Here is a 10,653-nt window from a genome sequence, read left to right on the forward strand (position 1 = left end):
CTGTGGGGCTCCTGAACCTGACGGTAGACCAACTTCTACTTCACTCTGTAAGAGATAATGTCTGATTGAGAATATTTCCTATATAAATACGAAGTTGTAAATTAGTGTCTCCCTAAATTGCATGATCCTTTCCTGGAGAGATTAATTTTGGTATCTCTCCTAACTCTGAAACCAGAGTTATCTATGTTTTTAAGACATGATGTTTTATTCTATAAACCTAACACAGTTGGTAAAAATTGGAGATGTTCCTATTTTCATTTACAGAACATTCAATAGATGACAAAAAGTTGTTTAACCACAAAAGGAGAATTTATCTCCTTCAGCTGATAGAAAAGTATATTGGTTCTCTGACCAGAGATTCTGTCAAAGAACATTGGTTCTCAAATTGATGGTCATTTGTTGCTTCATGCAGTACATGAAATATATTATTCATTTAATGATACAAGAGTTTTAGTTTAAAAATACAGGATTGACTGAGTCCTGCTGAGTGAAAAGCTGTCACATTCATGTATTCTCAAATAGTGTTACAAATGACCTAGCAAAGAAAACTGCATATACTTATTCTGACTTTATGGATGTATAAATTTGGTTTTCTGGTGTGGTCTGCTGGCACTAATAAGGGACAGAATTGTGGTCAGCCCTATACAAGCACACAAATTACTGAAAACTCAAAATTATTGTACATGGAACACTTGACGATGTAGAAATTTTAATTTTCATTTCACCTCTTACATGTAGTCTTTTGAAAGTGGAAAAATATCATGAAATGAAAGCAATGGCAAAAAAATCACTATCTTCTAAAGAAAGTTTACAAATGTCAGATCTTCACTATATTTTGAGTTACCAAGAATGTGATCTAAACTGCGTTGATAAGAAGGAAGGTGAGGAATTGAAAAAGAACACTATTCATTCTTTATCCTTGTTTCTAATAATCTTCATTTCCTTATATTTTTGCCCTGTTTTTCCTGCCTGCTTTTCTTTTATCTGCTTTCTATTTTTTTCTTTTTTTTTTCTTCTATCTACTTGGCCAAAAGGGAAAGGGAAGAATTTCTAGGACCATTTTAGGAAGACTTCAGTAACTCTGGGTGGAAATCCATTTCATTATGATTTTCATTTCATAACGATTTCATTAAACCTTAAATATAGCATCCTATAAAAAATTTTCAAATTCTGTTTTTTTTCCCTTACCAAACTTTTAAACTATTATCAAAAAAATTAATTTATGAGATCTTAACAAAGCCTCCTTTATTTTTGATGAGTCTTGAGATCTTGCCTTGTAATAAATAAAAAAGAAATAATAACAATGCTTAGAAAGTTTCATCTAGGAGTACACTCCAATCCAAAGAGCCCTGCATTTTACCTGGAAGGAAGGGATTTAAATGCACGGCCACTTTTTATTCTCTGTATCATCAGTGCTATGATTTTAGTGTATTAATGGTCTTTGCCATTTGTGAAGTAACTGGTCTCTCAAATCAATAAGCATGCTCAGCTGCTTGCCATTAAAATCAATCAGTACTACCCTTCTGACTGACGTCATATCCAACTGTAAATATCAAGTAAGCTGTCACCTGGTTTTCATTGTGTTTTACCTTTCAGAAGATAGATTTCTTCTCTATGACTGAACAGTAAAAGTCATCTTAATTATTTCTGATATTTCCCAGTGGAATCAGGATCACTTTAGGGGGCAGAAATGGCTGTCCACTGTCCTGAGAGAGAACTAAGGCCTCATATAAGATAAATGGTCTGCCATTACTGATATTTTAAAAATTAACGTAACTGAACAAAATATTATGTTATGGAAAAAGACTAGAGAAATACATTTGGATATTACTACATGTTGTTTAGATATTAACCAGTAGAATTAGCTAATATCTCAGTGCTTCGGTTTTGAAAAAATGCAGGTCAGTTATGCCTAGATATGACTTATTTATATTGGAATTAAATTTGGAAAAATCTCATAAATGCACTTTCATGATTGTCTAATTGCTGTGTATATGAGACAAATGAGACAAATTCTGGTTCATTTATTTCATGATAAATGCAGAGAAACTAAAATTATTTCAGAGGAATTGATTTTCAACTGTAATGCCCAGAGGATCTCTTCATTGCTTACACGAAGAAGAAAAGAACAAAGATATTAAAATTAGCACATGTGGGACTTAATCCTCTCACTTTGACACAGGGAAATGCAAATTATATGTGAGATAAAATAGACATATGAAAGCACGTGTTTCTTGAAGACATCAGAAAGTGATAGGGCTATTACTCTTGTTAGGGCTGGTGTAGTGGGTGAGATGATTGGGATTCCAATCTGGCAAACCCTTGTGAAGAGAGAAATCCCTGCTTAGCCTTCCTGGCTTCTTGGGTTGCACTAACCAACTTTAGGATTTCTAACTGAATGAGGATTATGCAGGATTCCTGCTTTATGTAGTTTTTTGTCCCCAACATTCATTAAACGAGTTCCTCTGCTGGACTGAATCAGATGCAGTTCTCCAAACTGATGCCACATTGCTTTGGACACATTCATACTAAAGCATGATTTGCTGAAGATTTGCATTTCAGGTTTGAGGGGTTTTGCCAAGCATGGTTTTTAAGGACTTTATATTCTGGGCGGAGAGTTCTATATGATTCTTGTCATTTTTAGTTGCAGCAAACTTGGTATTTAAATAAGATGTCAGAGATAATTAAAGATGTAGTCTCCCCAATAGCAAAAATATAGTTAATCTATTATTTATTGTCTCCATCTCAATGATATGAGAGGATCTCAAATAAATGAATTTGAATGACATGTAATTGGATTTCATTTAACACTTCAGGCTAGTGTTTGGATCTCCTTTAATGACTCTTTGACTGACATTTCTACATCTACGTCTCCCCACATACCAAAATACTTGACTAATTTTACAGACTGATTGCAAAATCTGTATACCTTGCTCACTGTATACATCAGGTCACCTTTATAATGTTGTATAAAGTCACCTCTGAAATGAAGTATCATTCAGAAAGTGGCTCACTTATAGCTGCAAACTAAAAATAACTTACATATCTGACTGAACCACTATTGGAGTCTTATGAATGCAAATGTCCCGCTGGAATTTAGCTACAGCAAATCTTGTAGAAATTGCCATGGGAATTTTTACTAACCCATCATTTTTAGTCTCACCAGAGGAACTGAAATTTCCGATGACCACGGCACTCTATTGCACTTTCCTGGAGGATTGATACAGTATGGACTCCATGAAAAAAGGGTCATAAAACCAAATCCCTAAAAAGCCTGCAAAAAAAGCTGAGTGGTTGTGCTACTTGGGTTGTGAACTAACTGAAAATTTGAATGAAAAAGAGTTAGAACTGTTACTTAACGATAACATTTATGTTCTCCCTGCTTGACTTTTCATTTTGGAACCTTCTAAAAATACTCTACCAATAACAGAAATACAGTCCAAAGCTTATACATTGCAAATGTAGTTTTACGATGCTAAGTAGTAGATGACGGCTTCTGGCTTTTATTGAAGCTCATAGAAAATAGTTCCCTGAGGTCACGGAAGTTATTCAGGAGATTTTAGCCTGTTTCTTCAACAAGATGTCCTCACAGAGGCTGCAGAACCTTCCATATTTTAAGGACAACAATGTTCAATTTTCATCTTAGCAGATATTTTTGATAGCGGAAGCATATTCCCAAGATATCCAACAGGCTTCCCATTTTGCTTCACCTTGCTGTTGCACTAAAAGCTAATCTTGACCAGCTCTTTGCCTTGCCCTTTCCCTTTACTCTGATTTTCCAATGGGGATTTAATCTTTTTCCAGCTAATTAAAATAAAACCAAAACTGAATTGTCTTTTTGAAATAGCACCGTGGTTTATTAATGTCTTCTGCTGGAGCTTCCTAGGTAATTCCACGGCAAATAATAGTGCCTGCATGCAAAGAGATAGCTGTCTCTAGGGAAACTTTAGGTAGATAAGACATGTTCCTTGGATGTGTTTCTCTTCAGAGACTAAGGTACATGAAGAAATTCATTACTTGGGTTATGTGGTGGGTCATATTGATGTCTCCATTTAAGTCAAATCACCCCATAGACTTTATAACAAATTCCATTTCAAATGTCATTTTAAAAATTATTTCTCATTGAGCCTTCTTTACGTTAGGTTACCACTTGCCCAAAAACTCAATTCAATATACTGTAATACTATACACTGTATTAATTTCATCAACAGACTATCCTGCATGAAAAATGGGTGCTTTTTCCCTTAAAGCAGCACATCTAGAATCGTACCAAGCCTCTCCAGTCCTGAATGAGTTTGCTTCCAAGCTAAGCTAACATGGAATAGAAATACAATATTTTAATTTGCAATTGTTATTATTAACCACTCAGCATTAAAGAATACATATATAGGATTTTAGGGCATATTAAATATTTTTTACATTTCATGTTTTTCACATTTTTAATTTTGTTTGATCTTGTGCAGCTTATTATCTATATCGGAATTGCTTTGCTTTTGCAATCACAATAGGTACTCTGTTTTATTGTGTAGTTTAATTTTCGCTGGTGTTGATGAATGGTTTAAACTGCTTACAGTTTTCAGTTTTTGTGGTTTATTGGGGGTTTTTTGTTTACTTGGTTGGGTTTTTTTACTGCTATGTTCTTCTTCCTCTGTTGCTTTGATTCACTCACAATTAATTTATTAATTTACTATTAATTAATTTATTTCTCTCTTTAGAGAACAACTGCTTTGGAAGCATCAAAACTCATATTAATGGTGGACTGCCCATTGTAATTAAAATCAATCTGCAGTCCTTAATACGGTAATTCCTATCTCAACTAGAAATACTGGAACAGTAGGTAGGCATAATTTAGTTCCCAAAGTGAGAACAAACTTTGTGCTCTATCATTTCCATAGCTAGTAGAACAGCAGAAAGAATAAACTTTATTTTCAGCATTACAATCCCAGGTTACTAATAAATTTATAACTCAATCAAGCGTACATTTCAAAGAAGAAAAAAAAGTTAACAGAGTTAAAAAAATGGTTGTGCAAAGGCTTGTTCTTGCTTCAGTGAAAGGAACCTTTGAATGCAGCGGCCGTGGACCAGACCCTAACATGCATCAACTGTTATGCATATGATATCACAATCCCAGATTTTCTGAGGTTATTCAAAATATATCTTTATTCCACCAAAATAAGGAATTCTTTTCTTAGGATTTGTTTCCTTTTGTTTCATATATCTTATAGTGCACAGTCTCTGAAAGAATTGTGGTTTAGTAAGTTAAGAGAGCACTGAGACACTTTTTGGCTTGGTATATAAACCTTATCAAGAAATAACCTCTTTCTATCTTGAGGTTGCCTATTTGTACCTAATGTACAAGTTAAATAGCAAATGTTTGTTTGAATATTTTGAGTATATTTGTTGTTTTAATAAATTATAATAAACAGGTCTTCAGTCAGCACATTTATCTAACTCAAATGTAGTTTGATCTTCAAGATATTTTGACAGACAATATATAATCTTAACATAACTGCAAGAAAATTGAGGATTGGAAAGACTTAGATACTAACCCCTTTCTAAAAATGAGTACCTCAGCTGGTCTTAAAGTTGCCCTGAAAAACTTTCTCCAGTGTGTTATTCATTACCTATCACATAAGTGTTTCTCTATCACTTTACTTGACAGGTTTAAGACTATTGGTCCTTGCTGTGTCCTTGTTTACTAAAAAAAGATTTTTTTTACAAATTTACAAATTTCTCTTTCTATTGCAGTAAGCAGATCAGACACCAAAAATATTTTAGAACTCCAGCCAACTGTGCCATTTTGTTTCCTTAGAGTGTGTTAACTTGTGAGTAACCCTACAGACTTACAAACATCCTCTTGATTCATGTCTGCGTAAATGAATGATATGCCAATTGTTAAAATTTATGTTGAGTTTTGTTATCTTTGGTACATTCAATTTTTTCTGCTTTCAGCTGTATTGTGCTTTCTTGATTTCACATTGCTGGGCCCAGGTTCTCAAAACTATTTGTGTACATGTCTTCTATTGATTCTAGAGTAAAAAGAGCCACATAAGATCAGACCAAAGACCCATCTAGCTGAGAACAGTCTCAGACAGCGGCCAGGAGCCGGTGCTTATGAAAAGACTATATGTTCAGGCAAATAGAGAGTGGTATCGCTTCTCCATTTCTGGCAATAAGGATCAACAAACCAGAGGCTCTATCCCAATCAATAAAATGTAGATCCTATTGTTCAAAATCCCCACAATTATATTAAGCACAGTGTGCACACATTTGATAAATTTGTTTTAAACATGCCGCTGGTAATTTAATTGGGGCCCTGTATCTCTTCCATTATATATATAAAAGAAGAGAATTGTCATTCTTCTCTTGATTTTATGAACATCTATCATACTCTCCTGTCACCTCTTTTCCAAAATACAGATTCCTCATCTGCCTAGTTTCTCCCTACTTGAAAACATAACTCTCATCAAGTTTGCTGCTCTTTTATGTACTTTTTTCTAGTAGTGATGTGTCTTTCTTGATACTGGGGACCTGAACTGCTCACACTGTTCAAGTGAAGTAGGTGTTTAAATACTCTGAGGTTTTGGGCTGTAGCCCATGTACACTTACTCATTGTGTATCAAGGCAATGGAGTAAGAGTTTAATGATTTGCAGCAGTCTAAATTTATTAAGAGCTTGAAGACAAAGGAGGATCTCATTGAAACCGAGAGCTATCAGGCTATGTCATGATAAATGCTATATTCAGTCAATGCTTTTATATTAATTAAGTCTAGCATGTTGACTTGCATGTTTAAAGTTAAGTCCAAAATAAGTGCTTTGTTGGACTGAGTCCCAGAAACCTGCCTCCTTGAAAGTCCACAGAGGTTCATCAGCAAAAGTTCACTGCTAGTACAGAAGCTGCCTGCCTATACTTTGCAGTGAAACTCTGCTTAGTCTATCCTTGACCTACTGTATTCTGCTTTAACATTTGGAAACTTTCAGAAAATATTTTTTCAGCAATTATTCAGATATTATTGCCTTAAATGCCCTGCCACTGTTATCCCTTTCTGTTAGAAACTCTAACAAGTTATAACTGACGTCTTACTTTTGCTCTTTCAAGCTACAAACCATTATTTTCCTTTGTCCTCCATTTAGTACTTTAAATAAATATTTAAAAGGTTTTATATTTTAATGTATTACTTAACATTTAAAATTATTTTCCTTCCCAAACACAGGCCTACACACACTTACATTTACTTATAAACTTCCTTTCTGCACTGTGTATAATATCCTTTTCCCTCTCATTTTCTCTTTGGAAACAGTAAATTTTTTAAATATCTGAAACCAAGATTTTTTCAATCTAATCTTCAGGGTCAGAAATAGTGCAAAGAAGTCCCCTGTTCTTGCAGGTTTTATAGCTCACCTGCATGATACAGTATAGAGCATTTCTCCCCACAGATCTGACTGATATACATTAGGAGAAAACAAGGGCTAAGCTAAAGATATTCTTTCTCATTACTGCCGATACCTTTGAAACTACAGAAGCAATAACGCACCTGGTAAATCTAAAGACTAATATAGTTTGCTCTTTCAATGAGATATAGTGAAGTAACAAATCAACTTTTTAGGGTTAGAAGCCTCTTGAGCTTTCTTTTTTAAATCAGACTATTGATTTTCTCCCAATTTTCGTTGTCGAAAACTTGATCACTGCCACTTTTGTCCTTCATACAATAGGACGCACTGCAGCCTCAATAAAATATCTTGAAGTTCACAGAACTCCATGTAAAAATAAAAATCTGCCAATATTGTTTGTCAGCAAAAAATTACTCCTGTAAAACCGGGGATGTTGCAAAATACAGTTGTCTGTGTCCTAGTTTACCACTGCATCCTGTAAATATGTTCATTAAGATATTTAGTCACTTTATGACTGATATGCAAATGCTAAAAGGCATACTCTATCTAGGCTCAAGCTAGTAGTGGTGAACAGAAGTATTATGGGATGTTATGTAAAAGTTCTCATGCATGCCATGTTTCTCCTCCAGGAGTAGAAAAGTATGAAAAGCAATCAGTACCAACAAAGCTTTCTCTCCTCTGCAGAGAAATGTAGAGTTTGAGTCCCGATTCAGGGATATTATGCAAAATATTTTGAAAAAACATTATTGAATTTAGTGGCAAATTCAATGTTTTAAAATTAACATATATTGACCAACACCTCTCTCTCTGCAATCAGTTCCTCCATAGTTTGGCGCAGTTTTCTGTTTTGCCTTTGTTGGCTCATGATATTTTCCTGATATTCACCTGAAGCATCTTGTGTACTATCATAATAACAAAACTACTTCTTTCTGAAACTATGAGAATAAAGGAGGCGATACTTCAGAAGTGTTTTAAGCCCAGTAGTGTACAGCTGGTTTTAATTTTTTTTATGACTGTCATTCAGTTCCAAAAACCCACAGGAAGAGCTGCTTTAACCTTTCTTCAAGATCAAAAGATGTACCTCAAAATAGTTAGAATCAATTTCAACTTACTGAAAAAAGGAAAGAAAAACATCCCTTCATAAGAAATTTTCAAGTTCTGTAACAACTCTAGAAAGTCCTAGTCCTCCTTCTATACACTATAACTTTTCTGTTAATTTTATTGTATTTCTTCATCTGCTTTACTTGGTGAAAAAGCAGTCATAAACTGCATAAACATGATATATTTAGAAGCACAAAATAGCAGTAGGGAGAAGAAAGGGGTCTATTTGGCCCTGTGGAAGTCCAACACCAGCAGCTAATTTTCACTTGCAAAAATATGAATCTCTTCAGGAAAGGAAAAAAAAAAAAAGCCTGAGGCAAACAGAAGGAACTATTCTTGGAAAATTTTAAAATATGTATGCAATCAGAGGGAGTTCTAAGATTGAGTGGAAACATGCTATGCATCTGCTGCTGCAGTTAGGGTTAGACTGATACAATCACTTGGTCTGAAAGCAAAAGGTATTAGTTATGTAATGAAATTAGAGGATATTAAAGGACATTTTCTGGGCATTAATAACTGGCTGGGATGAGCCAATGACCAGCAATGCAGTCATCAGTCCTCAAGAAATTTCTTACACTAATGGTATTGTGTTGTTCTAAGCTGAAAACAAGGGGAAAAATTATTTTCCTCTTGACACTTCTCACGTATTTTGTAAAAACAGTGGATTAAGCTTTGCAATAGCTCTGAGGGCCAGAAAAATTTTAATTTCATGTTTCAGATGAAGAAACAAACATGCTTAAGTGGCAGGTAAGTTTTGGGGTTTTATTTTCAGGAAGCCTGATCTTGTATATGTAGATGGAAAACTCCTAAAGGTGACACGGGAAGTCCATGTGAGGACTGGTAGTACATCCCAGGACTTGTTTTTTTTTTTTTTTGACTTAAAGTTTCAGATGATATAATTCAGTTCTTTCAGGATCTTTTGTAATTAACTGCTGCTCTAGAGATTAATGGAAAAGTTACCTATATTACCTTGGAACATCTTAGTCACTATATAACACCAAACAGTACAGATGTAGAATGAAAATGAGTTGAGTAGATATCATGAGTTAGGATAATTCAGATAACTACTGGCATGTTAGAACCACTGTAACCATAAAGCTTATACGGAAAAAGCTTTGGTAGAGAAAAATATATATTTACAGTTCTTTTGGTGCATCAGTTGGGCACCTTTATTATGAAGCAATGGAAAACCAGTACATGGTAATGAGATTCCTAGAAGACAGAAAGTGCCAATTTACACAAGGAAAAGAGGGAGATGAAAGGGAGGTGTAGTCTATTGAAAAAAATTCACATGCATTAAAACAAAGAATACATAGGGACTGTCAGCCTGCACTGATCAGCTTAGACAGATAGAAATTAATTATATTTTGCGTAAGAAGCTTCCTCTGCAGCCTTGGTCAATTTTAAAAAGCACATTAGAAGATTTTTCAAACTGGCTTTCCAATTACCTTGGATGGCAGGCAAAGTGCTTTGAAACAGAATTTGTTTTAAATTGGTAAATGCAACCAATTCTGACTGACGGTGTTTTCAAAATTCATAACATGGTGTTACTGGTCAATGTAATTCTAAGGGGTACACCAAAAGAAGCCTTCTTTTCTTTCAAAGATCAGGAAGACGGGGATATCAGGGAAAAACTGCAAAACATTATTATTTAAGGCAGACTGAATGAAGAAGTAGAAAAGAGGAAAGGGCTTGCCCAAGAGGAAAACAGCTTTGCTTGCAAAATTAAATATGAGCTCTTCCAAGCAACAATATAGTGAGCCTAGAAAATATACCACTTCTGACATTAGAAAATGTACTGTCCTGAGGTTTTTTATTGGACCTCATGGTATGTGTGACACCCAGCAAAGTGTAAATCAGCTGTCAGAATTGCTAGGCAACAGACTCCTGCCTTTGGGATGACTGTGCAGGGAATGATAGTGTAATGCTTTCATTGTTTTTTCATTGGTTGACTGGGTTGTCTTTTTTGGATTGTAGGAAAGCTATATAGGTGACCTCCTGTAATGAAACAAAACGTTTCTGCTTCAGCTATTTTGATAATTTTACAATGACCTTTGGCTGAATTTAATTCTCAGTAAGCTTATATTTTCTAATAAAACTCCATGTTTTATAAATGTTATCAGAATAACAACACATTCCTTGAAATTAATGGTGTTCCCT

The sequence above is a fragment of the Calonectris borealis genome, chromosome 5 (genome assembly GCF_964195595.1).
Source record: "Calonectris borealis chromosome 5, bCalBor7.hap1.2, whole genome shotgun sequence".
NCBI lineage: Eukaryota > Metazoa > Chordata > Aves > Procellariiformes > Procellariidae > Calonectris > Calonectris borealis.